The 18,580-nt window shown below is 33.5% G+C and overlaps 40 non-coding genes across 40 annotated transcripts; all 40 read right to left on the bottom strand.

The window, feature by feature from the left end:
* Positions 1-244: 244 nt before the first annotated feature.
* On the bottom strand, positions 245-315 carry TRNAG-GCC (transfer RNA glycine (anticodon GCC)). The gene has a single exon. It is a non-coding gene; the product is annotated as a tRNA-Gly (tRNA).
* A 231-nt stretch (positions 316-546) lies between these two features.
* On the bottom strand, positions 547-617 carry TRNAG-GCC (transfer RNA glycine (anticodon GCC)). The gene has a single exon. It is a non-coding gene; the product is annotated as a tRNA-Gly (tRNA).
* A 233-nt stretch (positions 618-850) lies between these two features.
* TRNAG-GCC (transfer RNA glycine (anticodon GCC)) lies at positions 851-921 on the bottom strand. The gene has a single exon. It is a non-coding gene; the product is annotated as a tRNA-Gly (tRNA).
* Positions 922-1,702: 781 nt separating this feature from the next.
* Positions 1,703-1,773, bottom strand: TRNAG-GCC (transfer RNA glycine (anticodon GCC)). The gene has a single exon. It is a non-coding gene; the product is annotated as a tRNA-Gly (tRNA).
* Positions 1,774-2,004: 231 nt separating this feature from the next.
* On the bottom strand, positions 2,005-2,075 carry TRNAG-GCC (transfer RNA glycine (anticodon GCC)). The gene has a single exon. It is a non-coding gene; the product is annotated as a tRNA-Gly (tRNA).
* A 231-nt stretch (positions 2,076-2,306) lies between these two features.
* On the bottom strand, positions 2,307-2,377 carry TRNAG-GCC (transfer RNA glycine (anticodon GCC)). The gene has a single exon. It is a non-coding gene; the product is annotated as a tRNA-Gly (tRNA).
* Positions 2,378-2,609: 232 nt separating this feature from the next.
* TRNAG-GCC (transfer RNA glycine (anticodon GCC)) lies at positions 2,610-2,680 on the bottom strand. Its single transcript has one exon. It is a non-coding gene; the product is annotated as a tRNA-Gly (tRNA).
* A 232-nt stretch (positions 2,681-2,912) lies between these two features.
* Positions 2,913-2,983, bottom strand: TRNAG-GCC (transfer RNA glycine (anticodon GCC)). Its single transcript has one exon. It is a non-coding gene; the product is annotated as a tRNA-Gly (tRNA).
* Positions 2,984-3,516: 533 nt separating this feature from the next.
* Positions 3,517-3,587, bottom strand: TRNAG-GCC (transfer RNA glycine (anticodon GCC)). Its single transcript has one exon. It is a non-coding gene; the product is annotated as a tRNA-Gly (tRNA).
* Positions 3,588-3,819: 232 nt separating this feature from the next.
* On the bottom strand, positions 3,820-3,890 carry TRNAG-GCC (transfer RNA glycine (anticodon GCC)). The gene has a single exon. It is a non-coding gene; the product is annotated as a tRNA-Gly (tRNA).
* A 232-nt stretch (positions 3,891-4,122) lies between these two features.
* On the bottom strand, positions 4,123-4,193 carry TRNAG-GCC (transfer RNA glycine (anticodon GCC)). The gene has a single exon. It is a non-coding gene; the product is annotated as a tRNA-Gly (tRNA).
* A 533-nt stretch (positions 4,194-4,726) lies between these two features.
* Positions 4,727-4,797, bottom strand: TRNAG-GCC (transfer RNA glycine (anticodon GCC)). Its single transcript has one exon. It is a non-coding gene; the product is annotated as a tRNA-Gly (tRNA).
* A 534-nt stretch (positions 4,798-5,331) lies between these two features.
* Positions 5,332-5,402, bottom strand: TRNAG-GCC (transfer RNA glycine (anticodon GCC)). Its single transcript has one exon. It is a non-coding gene; the product is annotated as a tRNA-Gly (tRNA).
* Positions 5,403-5,634: 232 nt separating this feature from the next.
* On the bottom strand, positions 5,635-5,705 carry TRNAG-GCC (transfer RNA glycine (anticodon GCC)). Its single transcript has one exon. It is a non-coding gene; the product is annotated as a tRNA-Gly (tRNA).
* Positions 5,706-5,935: 230 nt separating this feature from the next.
* On the bottom strand, positions 5,936-6,006 carry TRNAG-GCC (transfer RNA glycine (anticodon GCC)). The gene has a single exon. It is a non-coding gene; the product is annotated as a tRNA-Gly (tRNA).
* An 836-nt stretch (positions 6,007-6,842) lies between these two features.
* TRNAG-GCC (transfer RNA glycine (anticodon GCC)) lies at positions 6,843-6,913 on the bottom strand. The gene has a single exon. It is a non-coding gene; the product is annotated as a tRNA-Gly (tRNA).
* A 232-nt stretch (positions 6,914-7,145) lies between these two features.
* Positions 7,146-7,216, bottom strand: TRNAG-GCC (transfer RNA glycine (anticodon GCC)). Its single transcript has one exon. It is a non-coding gene; the product is annotated as a tRNA-Gly (tRNA).
* Positions 7,217-7,446: 230 nt separating this feature from the next.
* TRNAG-GCC (transfer RNA glycine (anticodon GCC)) lies at positions 7,447-7,517 on the bottom strand. Its single transcript has one exon. It is a non-coding gene; the product is annotated as a tRNA-Gly (tRNA).
* Positions 7,518-8,483: 966 nt separating this feature from the next.
* TRNAG-GCC (transfer RNA glycine (anticodon GCC)) lies at positions 8,484-8,554 on the bottom strand. The gene has a single exon. It is a non-coding gene; the product is annotated as a tRNA-Gly (tRNA).
* Positions 8,555-8,783: 229 nt separating this feature from the next.
* Positions 8,784-8,854, bottom strand: TRNAG-GCC (transfer RNA glycine (anticodon GCC)). The gene has a single exon. It is a non-coding gene; the product is annotated as a tRNA-Gly (tRNA).
* Positions 8,855-9,389: 535 nt separating this feature from the next.
* Positions 9,390-9,460, bottom strand: TRNAG-GCC (transfer RNA glycine (anticodon GCC)). Its single transcript has one exon. It is a non-coding gene; the product is annotated as a tRNA-Gly (tRNA).
* Positions 9,461-9,692: 232 nt separating this feature from the next.
* On the bottom strand, positions 9,693-9,763 carry TRNAG-GCC (transfer RNA glycine (anticodon GCC)). Its single transcript has one exon. It is a non-coding gene; the product is annotated as a tRNA-Gly (tRNA).
* Positions 9,764-9,995: 232 nt separating this feature from the next.
* TRNAG-GCC (transfer RNA glycine (anticodon GCC)) lies at positions 9,996-10,066 on the bottom strand. Its single transcript has one exon. It is a non-coding gene; the product is annotated as a tRNA-Gly (tRNA).
* Positions 10,067-10,297: 231 nt separating this feature from the next.
* On the bottom strand, positions 10,298-10,368 carry TRNAG-GCC (transfer RNA glycine (anticodon GCC)). The gene has a single exon. It is a non-coding gene; the product is annotated as a tRNA-Gly (tRNA).
* A 230-nt stretch (positions 10,369-10,598) lies between these two features.
* Positions 10,599-10,669, bottom strand: TRNAG-GCC (transfer RNA glycine (anticodon GCC)). The gene has a single exon. It is a non-coding gene; the product is annotated as a tRNA-Gly (tRNA).
* Positions 10,670-11,204: 535 nt separating this feature from the next.
* Positions 11,205-11,275, bottom strand: TRNAG-GCC (transfer RNA glycine (anticodon GCC)). Its single transcript has one exon. It is a non-coding gene; the product is annotated as a tRNA-Gly (tRNA).
* Positions 11,276-11,506: 231 nt separating this feature from the next.
* On the bottom strand, positions 11,507-11,577 carry TRNAG-GCC (transfer RNA glycine (anticodon GCC)). The gene has a single exon. It is a non-coding gene; the product is annotated as a tRNA-Gly (tRNA).
* Positions 11,578-11,808: 231 nt separating this feature from the next.
* On the bottom strand, positions 11,809-11,879 carry TRNAG-GCC (transfer RNA glycine (anticodon GCC)). The gene has a single exon. It is a non-coding gene; the product is annotated as a tRNA-Gly (tRNA).
* Positions 11,880-12,413: 534 nt separating this feature from the next.
* TRNAG-GCC (transfer RNA glycine (anticodon GCC)) lies at positions 12,414-12,484 on the bottom strand. The gene has a single exon. It is a non-coding gene; the product is annotated as a tRNA-Gly (tRNA).
* Positions 12,485-12,716: 232 nt separating this feature from the next.
* On the bottom strand, positions 12,717-12,787 carry TRNAG-GCC (transfer RNA glycine (anticodon GCC)). The gene has a single exon. It is a non-coding gene; the product is annotated as a tRNA-Gly (tRNA).
* A 232-nt stretch (positions 12,788-13,019) lies between these two features.
* On the bottom strand, positions 13,020-13,090 carry TRNAG-GCC (transfer RNA glycine (anticodon GCC)). Its single transcript has one exon. It is a non-coding gene; the product is annotated as a tRNA-Gly (tRNA).
* A 231-nt stretch (positions 13,091-13,321) lies between these two features.
* Positions 13,322-13,392, bottom strand: TRNAG-GCC (transfer RNA glycine (anticodon GCC)). Its single transcript has one exon. It is a non-coding gene; the product is annotated as a tRNA-Gly (tRNA).
* Positions 13,393-13,622: 230 nt separating this feature from the next.
* TRNAG-GCC (transfer RNA glycine (anticodon GCC)) lies at positions 13,623-13,693 on the bottom strand. The gene has a single exon. It is a non-coding gene; the product is annotated as a tRNA-Gly (tRNA).
* Positions 13,694-13,925: 232 nt separating this feature from the next.
* TRNAG-GCC (transfer RNA glycine (anticodon GCC)) lies at positions 13,926-13,996 on the bottom strand. The gene has a single exon. It is a non-coding gene; the product is annotated as a tRNA-Gly (tRNA).
* Positions 13,997-14,227: 231 nt separating this feature from the next.
* TRNAG-GCC (transfer RNA glycine (anticodon GCC)) lies at positions 14,228-14,298 on the bottom strand. The gene has a single exon. It is a non-coding gene; the product is annotated as a tRNA-Gly (tRNA).
* Positions 14,299-15,135: 837 nt separating this feature from the next.
* On the bottom strand, positions 15,136-15,206 carry TRNAG-GCC (transfer RNA glycine (anticodon GCC)). Its single transcript has one exon. It is a non-coding gene; the product is annotated as a tRNA-Gly (tRNA).
* Positions 15,207-15,437: 231 nt separating this feature from the next.
* TRNAG-GCC (transfer RNA glycine (anticodon GCC)) lies at positions 15,438-15,508 on the bottom strand. The gene has a single exon. It is a non-coding gene; the product is annotated as a tRNA-Gly (tRNA).
* A 231-nt stretch (positions 15,509-15,739) lies between these two features.
* Positions 15,740-15,810, bottom strand: TRNAG-GCC (transfer RNA glycine (anticodon GCC)). Its single transcript has one exon. It is a non-coding gene; the product is annotated as a tRNA-Gly (tRNA).
* A 231-nt stretch (positions 15,811-16,041) lies between these two features.
* Positions 16,042-16,112, bottom strand: TRNAG-GCC (transfer RNA glycine (anticodon GCC)). Its single transcript has one exon. It is a non-coding gene; the product is annotated as a tRNA-Gly (tRNA).
* A 232-nt stretch (positions 16,113-16,344) lies between these two features.
* TRNAG-GCC (transfer RNA glycine (anticodon GCC)) lies at positions 16,345-16,415 on the bottom strand. Its single transcript has one exon. It is a non-coding gene; the product is annotated as a tRNA-Gly (tRNA).
* Positions 16,416-18,580: the final 2,165 nt, after the last annotated feature.

Raw genomic sequence — 18,580 nt, 5'->3', positions numbered from 1 at the left:
ATCGGCCGGGAATCGAACCCGGATCTCCCGCGTGGCAGGCTAGAATTCACCTGAATATTTGATAATCAAACCAAATATTTCTTTGAATTATTATCTCAAATAATATTTTAAGAAGGGTTTCTCAATTTAAAAATTATTATTTTACATGCTTTTCGTAATTTTTTTATTAATTTCGAAAGACCCTGAAGTAATGATAATACAATTTAAACACAATATCGTTATGCATCAAATGACGACCGAAACATGCATCGGCCGGGAATCGAACCCGGATCTCCCGCATGGCCGGCGAGAATTCTACCATTGAACCACCGAGGCTCTGCCAAGAGTAGAATATGGAAAGAATGTTATTTCACCTGAATATTTGATAATCAAACAAATATTTCTTTGAATTATTATCTCAAATAATTTTTTTAGAAGGGTTTATCAATTTAAAAATTATCACTTTACTTAATTTTCGCAATTTTTTTATTAATTTCGAAAGACCCTGAAGTAAGGATAATACAATTTAAACACAATATCGTTATGCATCAAATGACGACCAAAACATGCATCGGCCGGGAATCGAACCTGGATCTCCCGCGTGGCAGGCGAGAATTCTACCAATGAACCACCGATGCTCTGCAAAGAGTAGAATATGGAAAGAATGTTTTTTCACCTGAATATTTGATAATCAAACCAAATATTTCTTTGAATTATTATCTCAAATAGTATTTTTAGAAGGATTTATCAATTTAACAATTATCATTTTACTTAATTTTCGTAATTTTTTTTATTAATTTCGAAAGACCCTGAAGTAAGGATAATACAATATAAACACAATATCGTTATGCATCAAATGACGACCAAAACATGCATCGGCCGGGAATCGAACCCGGATCTCCCGCGTGGCAGGCGAGAATTCTACCATTGAACCACCGAGGCTCTGCCAAGAGTAGAATATGGAAAGAATGTTATTTCACCTGAATATTTGATAATCAAACCAAATATTTCTTTGAATTATTATCTCAAATAGTATTTTTAGAAGGATTTATCAATTTAAAAATTATTATTTTACATACTTTTCGTAATTTTTTTATTAATTTCGAAAGACCCTGAAGTAAGGATATTAGAATTTAAACACAATATCGTTATGCATCAAATGACGACCAAAACATGCATCGGCCGGGAATCGAACCCGGATCTCCCGCGTGGCAGGCGAGAATTCACCTGAAAATTGATAATCAAACCAAATATTTCTTTGAATTATTATCTCAAATAATATTTTTAGAAGGATTTATCAATTTAACAATTATCATTTTACTTATTTTTCGTAATTTTTTTAGTATATTCCCAAGACCCTGAAGAAAGGATAATACAATTTAAACACAATATCGTTATGCATCAAATGATGACCAAAACATGCATCGGCCGGGAATCAAACCCGGATCTCCCGCGTGGCAGAAGAGAATTCTACCATTGAACCATCGATGCTCTGCAAAGAGTAGAATATGGAAAGAATGTTATTTAACCTGAATATTTGATAATCAAACCAAATATTTCTTTGAATTATTATCTCAAGTAGTATTTTTAGAAGGATTTATCAATTTAACAATTATCATTTTACATAATTTTCGTAATTTTTTTATTAATTTCGAAAGACCCTGAAGTAAGGATAATACAATTTAAACACAATATCCTTATGCATCAAATGACGACCAAAACATGCATCGGCCGGGAATCGAACCCGGATCTCCCGCGTGGCAGGCGAGAATTCTACCTTTGAACCACCGAGGCACTGCAAAGAGTAGAATATGGAAAGAATGTTATTTCACCTGAATATTTGATAATCAAACCAAATATTTCTTTGAATTATTATCTCAAATAATTTTTTAGAAGGGTTTATCAATTTAAAAATTATCACTTTACTTAATTTTCGCAATTTTTTTATTAATTTCGAAAGACCCTGAAGTAAGGATAATACAATTTAAACACAATATCGTTATGCATCAAATGACGACCAAAACATGCATCGGCCGGGAATCGAACCTGGATCTCCCGCGTGGCAGGCGAGAATTCTACCATTGAACCACCGAGGCTCTGCGAAGAGTAGAATATGGAAAAATGGTTTTTCACCTGAATATTTGATAATCAAACCAAATATTTCTTTGAATTATTATCTCAAATAATATTTTTAGAAGGGTTTATCAATTTAAAAATTATGATTTTACATACTTTTCGTAATTTTTTTATTAATTTCGAATGACCCTGAAGTAAGGATATTGGAATTTAAACACAATATCGTTATGCATCAAATGACGACCAAAACATACATCGGCCGGGAATCGAACCCGGATCTTTCGCGTGGCAGGCGAGAATTCTACCATTGAACCACCGAGGCTCTGCAAAGAGTAGAATATGGAAAGAATGGTATTTCACCTGAATATTTGATAATCAAACCAAATATTTCTTTGAATTATTATCTCAAATAATATTTTAAGAAGGGTTTATCAATTTAAAAATTATTATTTTACATACTTTTCGTAATTTTTTTATTAATTTCGAAAGACCCTGAAGTAATGATAATACAATTTAAACGCAATATCGTTATGCATCAAATGACGACCAAAACATGCATCGGCCGGGAATCGAGCCCGGATCTCCCGCGTGGCAGGCGAGAATTCTACCATTGAACCACCGAGGCTCTGCCAAGAGTAGAATATGGAAAGAATGTTATTTCACCTGAATATTTGATAATCAAACCAAATATTTCTTTAAATTATTATCTCAAATAATATTTTAAGAAGGGTTTATCAATTTAAAAATTATTATTTTACATAATTTTCGTAATTTTTTAATTAATTTCGAAAGACCCTGAAGTAAGGATATTGGAATTTAAACACAATATCGTTATGCATCAAATGACGACCAAAACATGCATCGGCCGGGAATCGAACCCGGATCTCCCGCGTGGCAGGCGAGAATTCTACCATTGAACCACCGTTGCTCTACAAAGAGTAGAGTATGGAAAGAATGGTATTTCACCTGAATATTTGATAATAAAACCAAATGTTTCTTTGCATTATTATCCCAAATAATATTTTTAGAAGGATTTATCAATTTAACAATTATCATTTAACTTATTTTCCGTAATTTTTTTAGTATATTCCCAAGACCCTGAAGTAAGGATAATACAATTTAACACAATATCGTTATGCATCAAATGTTGACCAAAACATGCATCGGCCGGGAATGAACCCGGATCTCCCGCGTGGCAGAAGAGAATTCAACCATTGAACCATCGATGCTCTGCAAAGAGTAGAATATGGAAAGAATGTTATATCACCTGAATATTTGATAATCAAACCAAATATTTCTTTGAATTATTATCTCAAATAGTATTTTTAGAAGGATTTATCAATTTAAAAATTATCATTTTACTTAATTTTCGTAATTTTTTTATTAATTTCGAAAGACCCTGAAGTAAGGATAATACAATTTAAACACAATATCGTTATGCATCAAATGACGACGAAAACATGCATCGGCCGGGAATCGAACCCGGATCTTTCGCGTGGCAGGCGAGAATTCTACCATTGAACCACCGAGGCTCTGCAAAGAGTAGAATATGGAAAGAATGGTATTTCACCTGAATATTTGATAATCAAACCAAATATTTCCTTGAATTATTATCTCAAATAATATTTTAAGAAGGGTTTATCAATTTAAAAATTATTATTTTACATACTTTTCGTAATTTTTTTATTAATTTCGAAAGACCCTGAAGTAATGATAATACAATTTAAACGCAATATCGTTATGCATCAAATGACGACCAAAACATGCATCGGCCGGGAATCGAACCCGGATCTCCCGCGTGGCAGGCGAGAATTCTACCATTGAACCACCGAGGCTCTGCCAAGAGTAGAATATGGAAAGAATGTTATTTCACCTGAATATTTGATAATCAAACCAAATATTTCTTTAAATTATTATCTCAAATAATATTTTAAGAAGGGTTTATCAATTTAAAAATTATTATTTTACATAATTTTCGTAATTTTTTAATTAATTTCGAAAGACCCTGAAGTAAGGATATTGGAATTTAAACACAATATCGTTATGCATCAAATGACGACCAAAACATGCATCGGCCGGGAATCGAACCCGGATCTCCCGCGTGGCAGGCGAGAATTCTACCATTGAACCACCGTTGCTCTACAAAGAGTAGAGTATGGAAAGAATGGTATTTCACCTGAATATTTGATAATAAAACCAAATGTTTCTTTGCATTATTATCCCAAATAATATTTTTAGAAGGATTTATCAATTTAACAATTATCATTTAACTTATTTTCCGTAATTTTTTTAGTATATTCCCAAGACCCTGAAGTAAGGATAATACAATTTAACACAATATCGTTATGCATCAAATGTTGACCAAAACATGCATCGGCCGGGAATGAACCCGGATCTCCCGCGTGGCAGAAGAGAATTCTACCATTGAACCATCGATGCTCTGCAAAGAGTAGAATATGGAAAGAATGTTATTTCACCTGAATATTTGATAATCAAACCAAATATTTCTTTGAATTATTATCTCAAATAGTATTTTTAGAAGGATTTATCAATTTAACAATTATCATTTTACTTAATTTTCGTAATTTTTTTATTAATTTCGAAAGACCCTGAAGTAAGGATAATACAACATAAACACAATATCGTTATGCATCAAATGACGACCAAAACATGCATCGGCCGGGAATCGAACCCGGATCTCCCGCGTGGCAGGCGAGAATTCTACCATTGAACCACCGAGGCTCTGCCAAGAGTAGAATATGGAAAGAATGTTATTTCACCTGAATATTTGATAATCAAACCAAATATTTCTTTGAATTATTATCTCAAATAATATTTTAAGATGGGTTTATCAATTTAAAAATTATTATTTTACATACTTTTCGTAATTTTTTTATTATATTCGAAAGACCCTGAAGTAATGATAATACAATTTAAACACAATATCGTTATGCATCAAATGACGACCGAATCATGCATCGGCCGGGAATCGAACCCGGATCTTTCGCGTGGCCGGCGAGAATTCTACCAATGAACCACCGAGGCTCTGCCAAGAGTAGAATATGGAAAGAATGTTATTTCACCTGAATATTTGATAATCAAACAAATATTTCTTTGAATAATTATCTCAAATAATTTTTTTAGAAGGGTTAATCAATTTAAAAATTATCATTTTACTTAATTTTCGTAATTTTTTTATTAATTTCGAAAGACCCTGAAGTAAGGATAATACAATTTAAACACAATATCGTTATGCATCAAATGACGACCAAAACATGCATCGGCCGGGAATCGAACCCGGATCTCCCGCGTGGCAGGCGAGAATTCTACCATTGAACCACCGAGGCTCTGCCAAGAGTAGAATATGGAAAGAATGTTATTTCACCTGAATATTTGATAATCAAACCAAATATTTCTTTGAATTATTATCTCAAATAATATTTTAAGAAGGGTTTATCAATTTAAAAATTATTATTTTACATACTTTTCGTTATTTTTTTATTAATTTCGAAAGACCCTGAAGTAATGATAATACAATTTAAACACAATATCGTTATGCATCAAATGACGACCGAAACATGCATCGGCCGGGAATCGAACCCGGATCTCCCGCGTGGCCGGCGAGAATTCTACCATTGAACCACCGAGGCTCTGCCAAGAGTAGAATATGGAAAGAATGTTATTTCACCTGAATATTTGATAATCAAACAAATATTTCTTTGAAATATTATCTCAAATAATTTTTTTAGAAGGGTTTATCAATTTAAAAATTATCATTTTAAATACTTTTTGAAATTTTTTTATTAATTTCGAAAGACCCTGAAGTAAGGATAATACAATTTAAACACAATATCGTTATGCATAAATGACGACCAAAACATGCATCGGCCGGGAATCGAACCCGGATCTCCCGCGTGGCAGGCGAGAATTCTACCATTGAACCACCGATGCTCTGCAAAGAGTAGAATATGGAAAGAATGTTATTTCACCTGAATATTTGATAATCAAACCAAATATTTCTTTGAATTATTATCTCAAATAATTTTTTTAGAAGGGTTTATCAATTTAAAAATTATCATTTTACTTAATTTTCGTAATTTTTTTATTAATTTCGAAAGACCCTGAAGTAAGGATAATACAATTTAAACACAATATCGTTATGCATCAAATGATGAACAAAACATGCATCGGCCGGGAATCGAACCCGGATCTCCCGCGTGGCAGAAGAGAATTCTACTATTGAACCATCGATGCTCTGCAAAGAGTAGAATATGGAAAGAATGGTATTTCACCTGAATATTTGATAATCAAACCAAATATTTCTTTGAATTATTATCTCAAATAATATTTTTAGAAGGATTTATCAATTTAACAATTATCATTTAACTTATTTTCCGTAATTTTTTTAGTATATTCCCAAGACCCTGAAGTAAGGATAATACAATTTAACACAATATCGTTATGCATCAAATGTTGACCAAAACATGCATCGGCCGGGAATGAACCCGGATCTCCCGCGTGGCAGAAGAGAATTCTACCATTGAACCATCGATGCTCTGCAAAGAGTAGAATATGGAAAGAATGTTATTTCACCTGAATATTTGATAATCAAACCAAATATTTCTTTGAATTATTATCTCAAATAGTATTTTTAGAAGGATTTATCAATTTAACAATTATCATTTTACTTAATTTTCGTAATTTTTTTATTAATTTCGAAAGACCCTGAAGTAAGGATAATACAACATAAACACAATATCGTTATGCATCAAATGACGACCAAAACATGCATCGGCCGGGAATCGAACCCGGATCTCCCGCGTGGCAGGCGAGAATTCTACCATTGAACCACCGAGGCTCTGCCAAGAGTAGAATATGGAAAGAATGTTATTTCACCTGAATATTTGATAATCAAACCAAATATTTCTTTGAATTATTATCTCAAATAATATTTTAAGAAGGGTTTATCAATTTAAAAATTATTATTTTACATACTTTTCGTTATTTTTTTATTAATTTCGAAAGACCCTGAAGTAATGATAATACAATTTAAACACAATATCGTTATGCATCAAATGACGACCGAAACATGCATCGGCCGGGAATCGAACCCGGATCTCCCGCGTGGCCGGCGAGAATTCTACCATTGAACCACCGAGGCTCTGCCAAGAGTAGAATATGGAAAGAATGTTATTTCACCTGAATATTTGATAATCAAACAAATATTTCTTTGAAATATTATCTCAAATAATTTTTTTAGAAGGGTTTATCAATTTAAAAATTATCATTTTAAATACTTTTTGAAATTTTTTTATTAATTTCGAAAGACCCTGAAGTAAGGATAATACAATTTAAACACAATATCGTTATGCATAAATGACGACCAAAACATGCATCGGCCGGGAATCGAACCCGGATCTCCCGCGTGGCAGGCGAGAATTCTACCATTGAACCACCGATGCTCTGCAAAGAGTAGAATATGGAAAGAATGTTATTTCACCTGAATATTTGATAATCAAACCAAATATTTCTTTGAATTATTATCTCAAATAATTTTTTTAGAAGGGTTTATCAATTTAAAAATTATCATTTTACTTAATTTTCGTAATTTTTTTATTAATTTCGAAAGACCCTGAAGTAAGGATAATACAATTTAAACACAATATCGTTATGCATCAAATGATGACCAAAACATGCATCGGCCGGGAATCGAACCCGGATCTCCCGCGTGGCAGAAGAGAATTCTACCATTGAACCATCGATGCTCTGCAAATAGTAGAATATGGAAAGAATGTTATTTCACCTGAATATTTGATAATCAAACCAAATATTTCTTTGAATTATAATCTCAAATAGTATTTTTAGAAGGATTTATCAATTTAACAATTATCATTTTACTTAATTTTCGTAATTTTTTTATTAATTTCGAAAGACCCTGAAGTAAGGATAATACAATTTAAACACAATATCGTTATGCATCAAATGACGACGAAAACATGCATCGGCCGGGAATCGAACCCGGATCTCCCGCGTGGCAGAAGAGAATTCTACCATTGAACCATCGATGCTCTGCAAAGAGTAGAATATGGAAAGAATGTTATTTCACCTGAATATTTGATAATCAAACCAAGTAGCCGGGAATCGAACCCGGATCTCCCGCGTGGCAGGCGAGAATTCTACCATTGAACCACCGTTGCTCTACAAAGAGTAGAGTATGGAAAGAATGGTATTTCACCTGAATATTTGATAATCAAACCAAATGTTTCTTTGCATTATTATCCAAATAATATTTTTAGAATGATTTATAAATTTAAAAATTATTATTTTACATACTTTTCGTAATTTTTTTATTAATTTCGAAAGACCCTGAAGTAATGATAATACAATTTAAACACAATATCGTTATGCATCAAATGACGACCGAAACATGCATCGGCCGGGAATCGAACCCGGATCTCCCGCGTGGCCGGCGAGAATTCTACCATTGAACCACCGAGGCTCTGCCAAGAGTAGAATATGGAAAGAATGTTATTTCACCTGAATATTTGATAATCAAAAAATATTTCTTTGAATTATTATCTCAAATATTTTTTTTAGAAGGGTTTATCAATTTAAAAATTATCATTTTAAATACTTTTTGAAATTTTTTTATTAATTTCGAAAGACCCTGAAGTAAGGATAGTACAATTTAAACACAATATCGTTATGCATAAATGACGACCAAAACATGCATCGGCCGGGAATCGAACCCGGATCTCCCGCGTGGCAGGCGAGAATTCTACCATTGAACCACCGATGCTCTGCAAAGAGTAGAATATGGAAAGAATGTTATTTCACCTGAATATTTGATAATCAAACCAAATATTTCTTTGAATTATTATCTCAAATAATTTTTTTAGAAGGGTTTATCAATTTAAAAATTATCATTTTACTTAATTTTCGTAATTTTTTTATTAATTTCGAAGGACCCTGAAGTAAGGATAATACAATTTAAACACAATATCGTTATGCATCAAATGATGACCAAAACATGCATCGGCCGGGAATCGAACCCGGATCTCCCGCGTGGCAGAAGAGAATTCTACCATTGAACCATCGATGCTCTGCAAAGAGTAGAATATGGAAAGAATCTTATTTCACCTGAATATTTGATAATCAAACCAAATATTTCTTTGAATTATTATCTCAAATAGTATTTTTAGAAGGATTTATCAATTTAACAATTATCATTTTACTTAATTTTCGTAATTTTTTTATTAATTTCGAAAGACCCTTAAGTAAGGATAATACAATTTAAACACAATATCGTTATGCATCAAATGACGACGAAAACATGCATCGGCCGGGAATCGAACCCGGATCTCCTGCGTGGCAGAAGAGAATTCTACCATTGAACCACCGATGCTCTGCAAATAGTAGAATATGGAAAGAATGTTATTTCACCTGAATATTTGATAATCAAACCAAATATTTCTTTGAATTATTATCTCAAATAGTATTTTTAGAAGGATTTATCAATTTAACAATTATCATTTTACTTAATTTTCGTAATTTTTTTATTAATTTCGAAAGACCCTGAAGTAAGGATAATACAATTTAAACACAATATCGTTATGCATCAAATGACGACGAAAACATGCATCGGCCGGGAATCGAACCCGGATCTCCCGCGTGGCAGGCGAGAATTCTACCATTGAACCACCGAGGCTCTGCCAAGAGTAGAATATGGAAAGAATGTTATTTCACCTGAATATTTGATAATCAAACCAAATATTTCTTTAAATTATTATCTCAAATAATATTTTAAGAAGGGTTTATCAATTTAAAAATTATTATTTTACATAATTTTCGTAATTTTTTAATTAATTTCGAAAGACCCCAAAGTAAGGATATTGGAATTTAAACACAATATCGTTATGCATCAAATGACGACCAAAACATGCATCGGCCGGGAATCGAACCCGGATCTCCCGCGTGGCAGGCGAGAATTCTACCATTGAACCACCGTTGCTCTACAAAGAGTAGAGTATGGAAAGAATGGTATTTCACCTGAATATTTGATAATCAAACCAAATGTTTCTTTGCATTATTATCCAAATAATATTTTTAGAATGATTTATAAATTTAACAATTATTATTTTACATAATTTTCGTAATTTTTTTATTAATTTCGAAAGACCCTGAAGTAAGGATATTGGAATTTAAACACAATATCGTTATGCATCAAATGACGACCAAAACATGCATCGGCCGGGAATCGAACCCGGATCTCCCGCGTGGCCGGCGAGAATTCTACCATTGAACCACCGATGCTCTGCCAAGAGTAGAACATGGAAAAATGGTATTTCACCAGAATATTTGATAATCAAACCAAATATTTCTTTGAATTATTATCTCAAAAAATATTTTTAGAAGGGTTTATCAATTTAAAAATTATCATTTTACATACTTTTTGAAATTTTTTTATTAATTTCGAAAGACCCTGAAGTAAGGATAATACAATTTAAACACAATATCGTTATGCATAAATGACGACCAAAACATGCATCGGCCGGGAATCGAACCCGGATCTCCCGCTTGGCAGGCGAGAATTCTACCATTGAACCACCGATGCTCTAAAAAGAGTAGAATATGGAAAGAATGTTATTTCACCTGAATATTTGATAATCAAACCAAATATTTCTTTGAATTATTATCTCAAATAATTTTTTTAGAAGGGTTTATCAATTTAAAAATTATCATTCTACTTAATTTTCGTAATTTTTTTATTAATTTCGAAAGACCCTGAAGTAAGGATAATACAATTTAAACACAATATCGTTATGCATCAAATGATGACCAAAACATGCATCGGCCGGGAATCGAACCCGGATCTCCCGCGTGGCAGAAGAGAATTCTACCATTGAACCACCGAGGCTCTGCCAAGAGTAGAATATGGAAAGAATGTTATTTCACCTGAATATTTGATAATCAAACCAAATATTTCTTTGAATTATTATCTCAAATAATATTTTAAGAAGGGTTCATCAATTTAAAAATTGTTATTTTACATACTTTTCGTAATTTTTTTATTAATTTCGAAAGACCCTGAAGTAATGATAATACAATTTAAACACAATATCGTTATGCATCAAATGACGACCGAAACATGCATCGGCCGGGAATCGAACCCGGATCTCCCGCGTGGCCGGCGAGAATTCTACCATTGAACCACCGAGGCTCTGCCAAGAGTAGAATATGGAAAGAATGTTTTTTCACCTGAATATTTGATAATCAAACAAATATTTCTTTGAATTATTATCTCAAATAATATTTTAAGAAGGGTTTATCTATTTAAAAATTATTATTTTACATAATTTTCGTAATTTTTTAATTAATTTCGAAAGACCCTGAAGTAAGGATATTGGAATTTAAACACAATATCGTTATGCATCAAATGACGACCAAAACATGCATCGGCCGGGAATCGAACCCGGATCTCCCGCGTGGCAGGCGAGAATTCTACCATTGAACCACCGTTGCTCTACAAAGAGTAGAGTATGGAAAGAATGGTATTTCACCTGAATATTTGATAATCAAACCAAATGTTTCTTTGCATTATTATCCAAATAATATTTTTAGAATGATTTATAAATTTAACAATTATTATTTTACATAATTTTCGTAATTTTTTTATTAATTTCGAAAGACCCTGAAGTAAGGATATTGGAATTTAAACACAATATCGTTATGCATCAAATGACGACCAAAACATGCATCGGCCGGGAATCGAACCCGGATCTCCCGCGTGGCCGGCGAGAATTCTACCATTGAACCACCGATGCTCTGCCAAGAGTAGAACATGGAAAAATGGTATTTCACCAGAATATTTGATAATCAAACCAAATATTTCTTTGAATTATTATCTCAAAAAATATTTTTAGAAGGGTTTATCAATTTAAAAATTATCATTTTACATACTTTTTGAAATTTTTTTATTAATTTCGAAAGACCCTGAAGTAAGGATAATACAATTTAAACACAATATCGTTATGCATCAAATGATGACCAAAACATGCATCGGCCGGGAATCGAACCCGGATCTCCCGCGTGGCAGAAGAGAATTCTACCATTGAACCATCGATGCTCTGCAAAGAGTAGAATATGGAAAGAATCTTATTTCACCTGAATATTTGATAATCAAACCAAATATTTCTTTGAATTATTATCTCAAATAGTATTTTTAGAAGGATTTATCAATTTAACAATTATCATTTTACTTAATTTTCGTAATTTTTTTATTAATTTCGAAAGACCCTTAAGTAAGGATAATACAATTTAAACACAATATCGTTATGCATCAAATGACGACGAAAACATGCATCGGCCGGGAATCGAACCCGGATCTCCTGCGTGGCAGAAGAGAATTCTACCATTGAACCACCGATGCTCTGCAAATAGTAGAATATGGAAAGAATGTTATTTCACCTGAATATTTGATAATCAAACCAAATATTTCTTTGAATTATTATCTCAAATAGTATTTTTAGAAGGATTTATCAATTTAACAATTATCATTTTACTTAATTTTCGTAATTTTTTTATTAATTTCGAAAGACCCTGAAGTAAGGATAATACAATTTAAACACAATATCGTTATGCATCAAATGACGACGAAAACATGCATCGGCCGGGAATCGAACCCGGATCTCCCGCGTGGCAGGCGAGAATTCTACCATTGAACCACCGAGGCTCTGCCAAGAGTAGAATATGGAAAGAATGTTATTTCACCTGAATATTTGATAATCAAACCAAATATTTCTTTAAATTATTATCTCAAATAATATTTTAAGAAGGGTTTATCAATTTAAAAATTATTATTTTACATAATTTTCGTAATTTTTTAATTAATTTCGAAAGACCCCAAAGTAAGGATATTGGAATTTAAACACAATATCGTTATGCATCAAATGACGACCAAAACATGCATCGGCCGGGAATCGAACCCGGATCTCCCGCGTGGCAGGCGAGAATTCTACCATTGAACCACCGTTGCTCTACAAAGAGTAGAGTATGGAAAGAATGGTATTTCACCTGAATATTTGATAATCAAACCAAATGTTTCTTTGCATTATTATCCAAATAATATTTTTAGAATGATTTATAAATTTAACAATTATTATTTTACATAATTTTCGTAATTTTTTTATTAATTTCGAAAGACCCTGAAGTAAGGATATTGGAATTTAAACACAATATCGTTATGCATCAAATGACGACCAAAACATGCATCGGCCGGGAATCGAACCCGGATCTCCCGCGTGGCCGGCGAGAATTCTACCATTGAACCACCGATGCTCTGCCAAGAGTAGAACATGGAAAAATGGTATTTCACCAGAATATTTGATAATCAAACCAAATATTTCTTTGAATTATTATCTCAAAAAATATTTTTAGAAGGGTTTATCAATTTAAAAATTATCATTTTACATACTTTTTGAAATTTTTTTATTAATTTCGAAAGACCCTGAAGTAAGGATAATACAATTTAAACACAATATCGTTATGCATAAATGACGACCAAAACATGCATCGGCCGGGAATCGAACCCGGATCTCCCGCTTGGCAGGCGAGAATTCTACCATTGAACCACCGATGCTCTAAAAAGAGTAGAATATGGAAAGAATGTTATTTCACCTGAATATTTGATAATCAAACCAAATATTTCTTTGAATTATTATCTCAAATAATTTTTTTAGAAGGGTTTATCAATTTAAAAATTATCATTCTACTTAATTTTCGTAATTTTTTTATTAATTTCGAAAGACCCTGAAGTAAGGATATTGGAATTTAAACACAATATCGTTATGCATCAAATGACGACCAAAACATGCATCGGCCGGGAATCGAACCCGGATCTCCCGCGTGGCAGGCGAGAATTCTACCATTGAACCACCGTTGCTCTACAAAGAGTAGAGTATGGAAAGAATGGTATTTCACCTGAATATTTGATAATCAAACCAAATGTTTCTTTGCATTATTATCCAAATAATATTTTTAGAATGATTTATAAATTTAACAATTATTATTTTACATAATTTTCGTAATTTTTTTATTAATTTCGAAAGACCCTGAAGTAAGGATATTGGAATTTAAACACAATATCGTTATGCATCAAATGACGACCAAAACATGCATCGGCCGGGAATCGAACCCGGATCTCCCGCGTGGCCGGCGAGAATTCTACCATTGAACCACCGATGCTCTGCCAAGAGTAGAACATGGAAAAATGGTATTTCACCAGAATATTTGATAATCAAACCAAATATTTCTTTGAATTATTATCTCAAAAAATATTTTTAGAAGGGTTTATCAATTTAAAAATTATCATTTTACATACTTTTTGAAATTTTTTTATTAATTTCGAAAGACCCTGAAGTAAGGATAATACAATTTAAACACAATATCGTTATGCATCAAATGATGACCAAAACATGCATCGGCCGGGAATCGAACCCGGATCTCCCGCGTGGCAGAAGAGAATTCTACCATTGAACCATCGATGCTCTGCAAAGAGTAGAATATGGAAAGAATCTTATTTCACCTGAATATTTGATAATCAAACCAAATATTTCTTTGAATTATTATCTCAAATAGTATTTTTAGAAGGATTTATCAATTTAACAATTATCATTTTACTTAATTTTCGTAATTTTTTTATTAATTTCGAAAGACCCTTAAGTAAGGATAATACAATTTAAACACAATATCGTTATGCATCAAATGATGACCAAAACATGCATCGGCCGGGAATCGAACCCGGATCTCCCGCGTGGCAGAAGAGAATTCTACCATTGAACCACCGAGGCTCTGCCAAGAGTAGAATATGGAAAGAATGTTATTTCACCTGAATATTTGATAATCAAACCAAATATTTCTTTGAATTATTATCTCAAATAATATTTTAAGAAGGGTTCATCAATTTAAAAATTGTTATTTTACATACTTTTCGTAATTTTTTTATTAATTTCGAAAGACCCTGAAGTAATGATAATACAATTTAAACACAATATCGTTATGCATCAAATGACGACCGAAACATGCATCGGCCGGGAATCGAACCCGGATCTCCCGCGTGGCCGGCGAGAATTCTACCATTGAACCACCGAGGCTCTGCCAAGAGTAGAATATGGAAAGAATGTTTTTTCACCTGAATATTTGATAATCAAACAAATATTTCTTTGAATTATTATCTCAAATAATATTTTAAGAAGGGTTTATCTATTTAAAAATTATTATTTTACATAATTTTCGTAATTTTTTAATTAATTTCGAAAGACCCTGAAGTAAGGATATTGGAATTTAAACACAATATCGTTATGCATCAAATGACGACCAAAACATGCATCGGCCGGGAATCGAACCCGGATCTCCCGCGTGGCAGGCGAGAATTCTACCATTGAACCACCGTTGCTCTACAAAGAGTAGAGTATGGAAAGAATGGTATTTCACCTGAATATTTGATAATCAAACCAAATGTTTCTTTGCATTATTATCCAAATAATATTTTTAGAATGATTTATAAATTTAACAATTATTATTTTACATAATTTTCGTAATTTTTTTATTAATTTCGAAAGACCCTGAAGTAAGGATATTGGAATTTAAACACAATATCGTTATGCATCAAATGACGACCAAAACATGCATCGGCCGGGAATCGAACCCGGATCTCCCGCGTGGCCGGCGAGAATTCTACCATTGAACCACCGATGCTCTGCCAAGAGTAGAACATGGAAAAATGGTATTTCACCAGAATATTTGATAATCAAACCAAATATTTCTTTGAATTATTATCTCAAAAAATATTTTTAGAAGGGTTTATCAATTTAAAAATTATCATTTTACATACTTTTTGAAATTTTTTTATTAATTTCGAAAGACCCTGAAGTAAGGATAATACAATATAAACACAATATCGTTATGCATCAAATGACGACCAAAACATGCATCGGCCGGGAATCGAACCCGGATCTCCCGCGTGGCAGGCGAGAATTCTACCATTGAACCACCGAGGCTCTGCCAAGAGTAGAATATGGAAAGAATGTTATTTCACCTGAATATTTGATAATCAAACCAAATATTTCTTTGAATTATTATCTCAAATAATATTTTAAGAAGGGTTCATCAATTTAAAAATTGTTATTTTACATACTTTTCGTAATTTTTTTATTAATTTCGAAAGACCCTGAAGTAATGATAATACAATTTAAACACAATATCGTTATGCATCAAATGACGACCGAAACATGCATCGGCCGGGAATCGAACCCGGATCTCCCGCGTGGCCGGCGAGAATTCTACCATTGAACCACCGAGGCTCTGCCAAGAGTAGAATATGGAAAGAATGTTTTTTCACCTGAATATTTGATAATCAAACAAATATTTCTTTGAATTATTATCTCAAATAATTTTTTTAGAAGGGTTTATCAATTTAAAAATTATCATTTTACATACTTTTTGAAATTTTTTTATTAATTTCGAAAGAGTAGTGATAGCCACCCAGATTCGCAGAGATCCAAGATGGCCGCCACCCCAAGATGGCCGCCACTACCCAACTCAAACCAAACTTCCCAGACAAGTCCGGACTGGCCCGAGCTCGGGCGTGTTATTTTTCAACCCTAGATTGATGAACTGCCAACCCTAGATTGTGTTATTTTATGGAGAAATCTTACCTGATATTCCCTACCTTCCACCGTGCTATGGGAATTCCTGCCTTCCACCATGCTATGCCCCCGAACAAGTCTAAACCAACCCAGACTTGTGTTATTTTGCCAGATCCCTGTTTGAATTTCCCGCCATAAGCCCATGGCTGAGAAACAAAGACAAATATACAAATAAAGATTTTTTAATAACAAATACCAAATAATATATACAATAAAATAGAGAATAACAAGAATATAAATATAAACAAAGATATTGCCATTGTTTGTCATCAAAAAGTTCAATACTTCTTTTCTTTGAGTTGGGAATGCTTTGTTCGGCATCCCCATAAAAAAAACGCGTTACACACTGAATCCTAAATTAAAACTAAGGTTATTTACCGCCGCTTCTACCGGACAACAACAAGGTTTCTAGATCCAAAACAGGTTGTTTTTGGCACTTCTTGATCTCAAAATGTAGGCTTTACACGCTGTGTGGTCAGAACAATCGAATTTGGTCTCTTTTCACACCGCAATGCCGGATGAATTTTGATGAAAGACAGGCAGGGTAATCGAGGATTGTTGCAGAAAGACGTTCTCGAGGATCATGGGCCGAGGCTTGGTTGTTTTTCGCCACTTCGTTGATGTCGTGAAATTGTTAAGTTTGAGAAGGACATCGAAGTCGTGATTCCAATTAGAGACCCACTGAAGAGAACGTGTTCCAACTGGTGCAGGGCACGTAGAACCTTATGTGGTGGGGTGTGACTTGTGAGCTTTTACGGGCCATGTCCCATAAAATTCTTCGTTGACCCTTTACCTCCCAAAGGAAGTTGCATTCGAGCCACTGTGGGGCCTGGTCTTCTCGTCCAGGTCTGGTTGTTGGCGCCGGAACTTCTCCTTCATTGCAGCGTAATTTGCGTCCATACAACTGACTACTGCAATGAAGGTCGATTCATGAGCCTCCTCAACATTATTCGACCTGGTTTTTTGTTCTATTTCCTGCATTTGGTCCCGAACCATGGCCGATGTTGAGTGGTGGGCCGCAAAAATGCGACTTCACGCAAATTTCCGCAACTTTTGTGCATGTAACCAGTAAAGATTACAAAACAAGTTACGGAAATCGAGGCACATGAGTCGAATTTGGTCTCTTCCCAGACTAAGACTGAGAAGAGACGGATGGTAAAATCGAATTTGGTCTCTTCTCACACAGCAAAAGCTGTGTGAGTCCACGATCGGCGGGTAAAGACATCTTCGTACTGGTACTGAGTAGTTTTATGGATAAGCGTCTAGTTAAACAACTGATAACTCTCTCTTTAAAACACGGTTCTTATATACTAAAAGATCGAGGTCAAATTTAATATTAGAAGAGTTCTCTAGGCAATGCTTTCGATAAATTTATTTGTTACCGACCCCCAATCTTTAATCTATTTTATTGGATGCGGTTTAATTAACTATTCACGACTTTCACGTAGATGCTGCAAGGATGACGACTTAAAACCTTCCTTGTTTTGAGGAAAATATTCTATTGGATGCGGTTTAATTAATTATTGACGTAGATAGTTCAAGGATGACGACTTAAAACCTTCCTTGTTTTGAGGAAAATATTTTATTGGATGCGGTTTAATTAAGTATTCACGACTTTCACGTAGATGGTGTAAGGATGATGACTTAAAACCTTCCTTGTTTTGAGGATAATATTTTATTGGAAACGGGTTAATGAACTATTGATGTAGATGGTTCAAGGATAGTGACTTTAAAGGCTTAACAATTTTGTTGTTTTGATGAAAATAAACTGAGTGTTTTTCAAGATTGCCAATGGCTCAATGGTTTAAGGCAGGGTTTAC

The sequence above is a fragment of the Phalangium opilio genome, unplaced genomic scaffold, assembly GCF_054372755.1.
Source record: "Phalangium opilio isolate 3A_F unplaced genomic scaffold, DU_Popi_V2 ptg000002l_1, whole genome shotgun sequence".
Taxonomy (NCBI): Eukaryota; Metazoa; Arthropoda; class Arachnida; order Opiliones; family Phalangiidae; genus Phalangium; species Phalangium opilio.
The sequence above is the reverse complement of the archived record's forward strand: the minus strand, read 5'-3'. Positions and strand labels throughout refer to the sequence as shown.